Consider the following 7,273-nt stretch of genomic DNA (forward strand, 5'->3'; position numbering starts at 1 on the left):
CACATTTTCAACTGTCTCCGTTGACTTATATCAACGCCTGTATGCAGCTAGGGGTATTCATTTCATTGTAATTTCAGAAGAGTGTTCCTGGAGCCACTCTGTAGCAATTATGGACGTGTGGGGTGTCGTATTGTCCTGCTGGAATTGCCCAAGTCCGACGGAATGCACAATGGTCATGAACGGTTGGAGGTGGACAGGATGCTTACGTACGTGCCACCTGTCAGAGTCGTATCTAGACGTATCAAGTGCCCCATGTCACTCCAACTGCACACGCCCCACACCATTACAGACCCTCCACAAATTTGGGCAGTCCCCTGCTGACAAGCAGGGTCCATGGATTCCAGAGATTGCCTCCATAGCCGTATAGGTCCACGCGCTCGATACAATTTCAAACGAGACTCGTCCGATCAGGCAACATATTTCAAGTCATCAACTGTCCAGTGTCGGTATTGACGGGCCCTGGCGAAGCGTAAAGCTTTGTGTCGTGCAGTCATCAAGGTTACACGAGTGGGCCTTCGGATCCGATATTCTCGGTATACCCGTGAAATGGTCGTAAGGGAAAATCCCCATTTCATCGATACCTCGAAGATGCTGTGTCCTATCACTCGTGCGCCGACTATAACACCACGTTCAAACTCACTTAAATCTTCATAAATCTGCCATTGTGTAAGTAGGCTGTTTAGGTTTTTATGTTGGTAACACCATGTAGCGCTCTGTATGAAAATCACTGACTGTGCTGCGTGCAGTCCGTGGCTGGTTGGACTCATTGTTGGAATATTCGCCTTTGTAGTGTTGGGTAGTTGGATGTTAACAGTGAGTAGCGTTGGGAAGTTGGAGGTGAGCCGCCAGCAGTGGTCGATGTGGAGAGAGAGAAGCCAGAGTTTTGAGAGGTTACAATGAGAGCAGGATCTGGACGTGTGTCCGCCAGAAAAAGGAAATTTGTAAAGATGGATGTCATAATATATATATGATGAGTTATGAACACTATTAAGGTAAATACATTGTTTGTTCTCTATCAAAATCTTTCATTTGCTAACTATGCCTATCAGTAGTTAGTGACTTCAGTAGTTAGAATCTTTCATTTAGCTGGCAGTAGTGGCGCTCGCTGTATTGCAGTATTTCGAGTAACGAAGATGTTTGTGAGGTAAGTGATTCATGAAAGGTATAGGTTTTTGTTAGTCAGGGCCATTCTTTTGTAGGGATTATTGAAAGTCAGATTGCGTTGCGCTAAAAATATTGTGTGTCAGTTTAGTGATGATCAGAATAAGTAACGCAAAACTGTTTGAGTACGTTTGGTTTTGCTTAGCTGTTTGAAAATGAAATAACGTAGAAGTTTACCAGCACAGTCTTTCATAATTTTTCAAAGGGCACCTTTCAATTGTAACAGCAGTAACTGATCTAACAATTGCGTCAGACACTTTAGTCTTATATAGGCGTTGCCGATCGCAGCGCCGTATTGTGTCTGTTTACATATCTCTGTATTTGAATACGCATGCCCATCATGCCCATACCAGTTTCTTCGGTGCTCCAGTGTATTATATGAATACGAGGGCTATTCGGAAAGTAAGGTCCGATCGGTCGCGAAATGGAAACCACAGTAAAAATCAAAAATGTTTTATTTGAAAGAATTAGCTACACCTTCCAGCTACTTCTCTACATAGTCGCTGTTTAGACTTAGACATTTTTCGCAGAGTTGCACCAGCTTCCCGATACCTTCGTCATACGCCTGTGCGTTCCGCCACTTCGCTACACTGGCTCTGCAGTTCGTTGTCTGTGCCGGAACGCTGTCGTCATAGCCAGCGGTTCATGTGAACGGATACGAAACTCTGGGGGACCCAATTGCGGACTGTATTGTGGATGTCCAAACATTCCCCATCGAAGACGCTGCAAATTGCGAACAAGAATTGTCGCGAAGGAGGAGACGCATGACAATTACGTTATGTGGGCTGAATGACATCAGGCGAAATCTCTCACCATGCCCTTATACTTGGCGGGAGACACTATTCTGCAGTCATCTTTACGTGCTCACTTTGCGCTCAGAACTGAAAAGAGGACGTGACGCGATCGACGGTGATATTAACGATACTGACCGACATATCTGTGCAAAGCTTCATCGTTTTTTCACTGTGGTTTCTATTTCCCGCCTGATCGGAACTTGCATTCCGAATAGCCCTCGTATTTTGCCCACCGTGCTTAAGGAATCATCATTGTCACTGCTCTCTCCGTGTCTGGAGAGGAAAGAAACCTTACTTTATAGTTGAATATGGATTTTAGCATGCGCTTCAGAATACACATTTAAATCGCAGTCTACACTGCAGCACAGATGGATATCGGTCAACATTGTTGAAAGTGTCTTCGGGTTTGCTGCCGGATCCTAAAATTAACTTGACTCGATATTTCGGTGATCCAACTGGTCACCATCTTCAGGAAATGCTGTGCTTCGATTCGCACAGTGTATGACAGGTGTGTGGAACATCGCCATCATACGAGGTTACAACAGCCGGAAAAATCGGCAGTAGTAGAACACTGCTTAAATGAGGGACACAGTATGAAATTTGATGAAACTGTGGTAGTTGCCAATATTTCCGGTTTTTGGAACAGTGTCTATAAAGAGGCGATTGAAATTAGGATGGCTGATAATTTAATCGACAGAGACAATGGGTTTCCTCTTAGCAAGACGTGGAATCCTGTATTATCTCGCATCAAAATTGCACGTTGTTCGGTGCGGCCCTGAGTGCGATGTATCGTTGCCAGCAGTGTTCCACTAAGGGCGGCGCCACCTCCCTTTCTTGGGGGGCAGCAACCGTGATGGGCGGCGCATGCGCCGTGTACTGAACGGTGGCCTATATAGGACGTCGATTTACAGCCTGGAGTCAGTTCTCAGCGGGACTCATCAGCAGAAGCAGCATTTCCTGAAGATGGCGACCAGTTGGATCGCCGAAATATCGAGTCAAGTTGATTTTAGGATCCGGCAGCAAACCCGAAGATTCAAGACTTATTACGCCGGGAAAGCTTACGTAATCACAGCCAACATTGTTCTCCCACAAGTCCGAAGCGAGCTCGTTCGTGCGCAGTAATGCAACGCAGATTTATGCAGACAATGATCTAATTGGCTCGCACATCAGCACAGGGAACTGCTCGTCCCTAAGAGATGTTTTCGCTTGCCGGCGTGGTGCGGGTGCTAAGCGACGCGGGATTCCTGAGTCCGCTCGCTGCGAAGGCCACCGCCGCCTGGGTGCGGAATGGCGTCCGCCTCTGGTAGGCCGCTGCATTGAATGGACCTCATCTGTCTCCCAGACAGGTAGGATGGCGGGGCGCCTGGCACGGCTTCGCTAATTGACTCTGGGGAGGGAGGACACAGCCGCTCGACGTCTCCATTGTTTTGTTTCGGAGTGGTCAGTGAATTAACGTCTCGAAGCACCAAACCCGGAGAAATTTCGTCCATGAACTTACTACACTACTGGCCATTAAAATTGCTACACCAAGAAGATACGCAGATGATAAACGGGAATTCGTTGGACAAATATATTGTACCAGAACTGACAAGTGATTACATTTCCACACAATTTGGGTGCATAGAGCCTGAGAAATCAGTACCCAGAAAAAACCACCTCTGGCCGTAATATCGGCCTTGATACGCCTGGGCATTGAGTCAAACAGAGCTCGGATGTCGTGTACAGGTACAGCTGCCCATGCAGCTTCAACACGAAACCACAGTTCATCAAGAGTAGTGACTGGCATATTGTGACGAGCCAGTTGCTCAGCCACCATTGACGAGACGTTTTCAATTGGTGAGAGATCTGGAGAATGTGCTGGCCAGGGCAGCAGTCGAACATTTTCTGTATCCAGAAAGGCCCGTTCAGGACCTGCAACATGTGGTCGTGCATTATCCTGCTGAAATGTAGGGTTTCGCAGGGATCGAATGAAGGGTAGAGCCACGGGTCGTAACACATCTGAAATGTAACGTCCACTGTTCAGACTGCCGTCAATCCGAGCAAGAGGTGACCGAGACGTGTAACCAGTGGCACCCCATACCATCACGCCGGGTGGCACGCCAGTATGGCGATGACGAATACACTCTTCCAATGTGCGTTCACCAAGATGTCGCCAAACACGGATGCGACCATCATGATGCTGTAAACAGAACCTGGATTCATCGGAAAAAATGACGTTTTGCCATTCGTGCACCCAGCTTCGCCGTTCAGTACACCATCGCAGGCGCTCCTGTCTGTGATGCAGAGTCAAGGTCTGCGAGGAGATAGTCCGTGCTGCTGCAAACGTCGTCGAACTGTTCGTGCAGATGGTTGTTGTCTTGCAAACGTCACCATCTGTTGACTCAGGGATCGAGACTTGGCTGCACGATCCGTTACAGCCATGCGGATAAATGCCTGTCATCTCTATTGCTAGTGATACGAGGCCGTTGGGATCCAGCACGGCGTTCCGTATTACCCTCCTGAACCCACCGATTCCATATTCTGCTAACAGTCATTGGATCTCGACCAACGCGAGCAGCAATGTCGCGATACGATAAACCGCAATCGCGACAGGCTACAATCCGACCTGTATCAAAGTCGGAAACGTGATGGTACGCATTTCTCCTCCTTACACGACGCATCACAAGAACATTTCACCAGGCAACGCCGGTCAACTGCTGTTTGTGTATGGGAAATTGGTTGGAAACTTTCATGTCAGCACGTTGTAGGTGTCGCCACCGACGCCAACCTTGTGTGAATGCTCTGAAAAGCTAATCATTTGCATATCACAGCATCTTCTCCCTGTCGGTTAAATTTCGCGTCTGTAGCACGTCATCTTCGTGGTGTAGCATTTTAATGGCCAGTAGTGCATAAAATTCACGTACTTATCGCTACATTATTCTGAAATATTGAATCCGGACAGCAAAGTGTCGTATATGCCACATGTTACCAGTGTGTAGCAGACAGATTGCTTCATATCCTATTACATGAGCAAAAAACCTGTTAGCTTCCAATGTCCAGCACGACAGGGACGACTTATATTAAGTCGAATACGCTTCCTATGCTGACATGAATTGAAAGACGCCTCCTTTTGTGCAGTCAAGGCAAAAATAGCCTCAGCAAAACATTTTAATGCGTCATATAAGAGGTGCGTTTCGAAAATAAGCGCAATTTTGAAATAAAATGAAGAGCAAAAACAATATTACAAATATTTTTTTACATGAAACGCTGGATCTCAAACTACTTTTCAACATAATTTCCACCTGTATCAAAGTATTTATTGAATCATATGATTAGACTCCGAAATCCATCTTCATAGAAATCTGCCGCCTGATTTTTTCAGCCTGTAGTGTACTGTCGTTTTGACATCGTCATATTTCTCGTAGCCCTGACAGGCAAGGTGCTTCTTTAAGTGCAAGAAGAAATGCTAGACAGTAGGTGCTAGGTCTACAGGGAGGGTGATCAAATTGTTCTCGAGTAAATGGAAATATAAACGCCCGCTAAAAAAGAGCGGACTGATGTGATAAACGATAAGAGTTTTGTAGCTTAAGAGTTTTACAGAGTTCTACTGCGTAAATGATGAAATCGAAGTCTAAGAAATATGTGGTTGGGTATCTTGCAAGTTTTTAAATTTCGGTGGTTGAAAATATTTCAAAATTTTGGCTTCTATTTTATAGAAATACTTACTGTATGAAGACAAAAATTTGCAAACACCCCGAGAAATGCATGCTTGAACATAGACGCAGATGTCAGCCGAACCTGCAGGTTGCACTGTTGCAATGACTACAAACGGCCCATGTGCAATGTCCTCAGGGTTGAAAGTGTCATTCGCGATCAGCACGGTGTTTTGTGTGGCTGCGAGAGCATTATGTCCGAGCCAAGTGAACTGCAATGTGGACAAATTGTTGGTGATCGTATGATCACCAAGGTAGTCAGGTGTCTGGTGTTTCAAAAGGCACCGTATAGACGATTTATACCGCATACAGGGAAAGTGGAAAAACATCATCCGTTTCGTGTGCGCTGAGTGATGGTGATAGATGGTCATTGAGGAGTACTGTGACGAAAAGAAGACGACGACAGCTGCAAAAGTCACTGCAGATATGAATGAACCACTCGCGAAAACTGTCAGCAAATACAACACGAAGGGAGCTTCACAGACAGGGAATTAATTGCAGTCCGTCTTCAGGCCACGAGTGGCCTACCGGGACAATCCGACCGCCGTGTCATCCTCAGTGGAGGATGCGGATAGGAGGGGCGTGGGGTCAGCACACCGCTCTCCCGGTCGTAAGATGGTATTCTTGACCAAAGCCGCTACTATTCGGTCGAGTAGCTCTTCAATTGGCATCACGAGGCTGAGTGCACCCCGAAAAATGGCAACAGCGCATGGCGGCCTGGATGGTCACCCATCCAAGTGCCGACCACGCCCGACAGCGCTTAACTTCGGTGATCTCACGGGAACCGGTGTACCCACTGCGGCAAGGCCGTTGCCCCCAGGGAATTAACAGGGCAAGCTGCAATTCCGAATGCACTAATCAGTGATGCAAAGGACCATAGCAGGAAGACGTGGTGTCGAAGCGATAAAACAGGGACTGTGTAGCAATGGAAGAAAGTCATTTGGGTGGATGAGTCTTGTTTAATAGTGTTTCCAGCTGTATTACCAAATTTACGTGCCAAGAGTAAAACATGGCGGGGCTCGATGATGATTTGAGGAGCCATATCGTGGTTACTCTGCAAATTCGCATTACTGCCAAGGATTATGTGACCATTACAATTGATCAGGTTCATAGCATGACGCAGTGGTTGTTCCCCACTCGTGATTCTGTGCTTCAAGACGATAGAGCCCCTGTCCACATCGCTCGTATAGTACAGGACCTGTTTTCAGAGCACTAGGATGAAGTGTAGAAACTCCCTTTCCACCACACTCACCAAATCTGAGTATTATTGAGCGTTTTCGGTCAACTTGAGAGAGAAGGGCGCGTGATCGCACTCTATCATCGTTACCTCAACTCGTCACTGTTTTGCAGGGAGAACAGCATAAGATTCCATTGGAAACCATATTTCTCCATTCCGAAATCACTAGACGCTGTTTTGAGTGCAACGGGTTTTCTACATTGTGTCAGACATGTTAACATATTTTGTTTTCGGTGTTTGCCTATTTTTGTCCATCCCCTGTGTATGATGATAATGCTGAACATACCAACAAAAAATATAAGTAGATTATATCCGCGGTACATATCGATAGGTGCCATCAGCTGGGCGTGGTGGCCGTTCTCGGTATATCTCTGAACTGTTCTCGGTAT

The 7,273-nt window shown here is 46.5% G+C and overlaps 1 pseudogene; it reads right to left on the reverse strand.

The window, feature by feature from the left end:
* Nucleotides 1-6,344: 6,344 nt before the first annotated feature.
* On the reverse strand, nucleotides 6,345-6,462 carry LOC124778746 (annotated as a pseudogene).
* Nucleotides 6,463-7,273: the final 811 nt, after the last annotated feature.

Source organism: Schistocerca piceifrons, chromosome 2 (assembly GCF_021461385.2).
Source record: "Schistocerca piceifrons isolate TAMUIC-IGC-003096 chromosome 2, iqSchPice1.1, whole genome shotgun sequence".
In the NCBI taxonomy this organism is placed as follows: Eukaryota; Metazoa; Arthropoda; class Insecta; order Orthoptera; family Acrididae; genus Schistocerca; species Schistocerca piceifrons.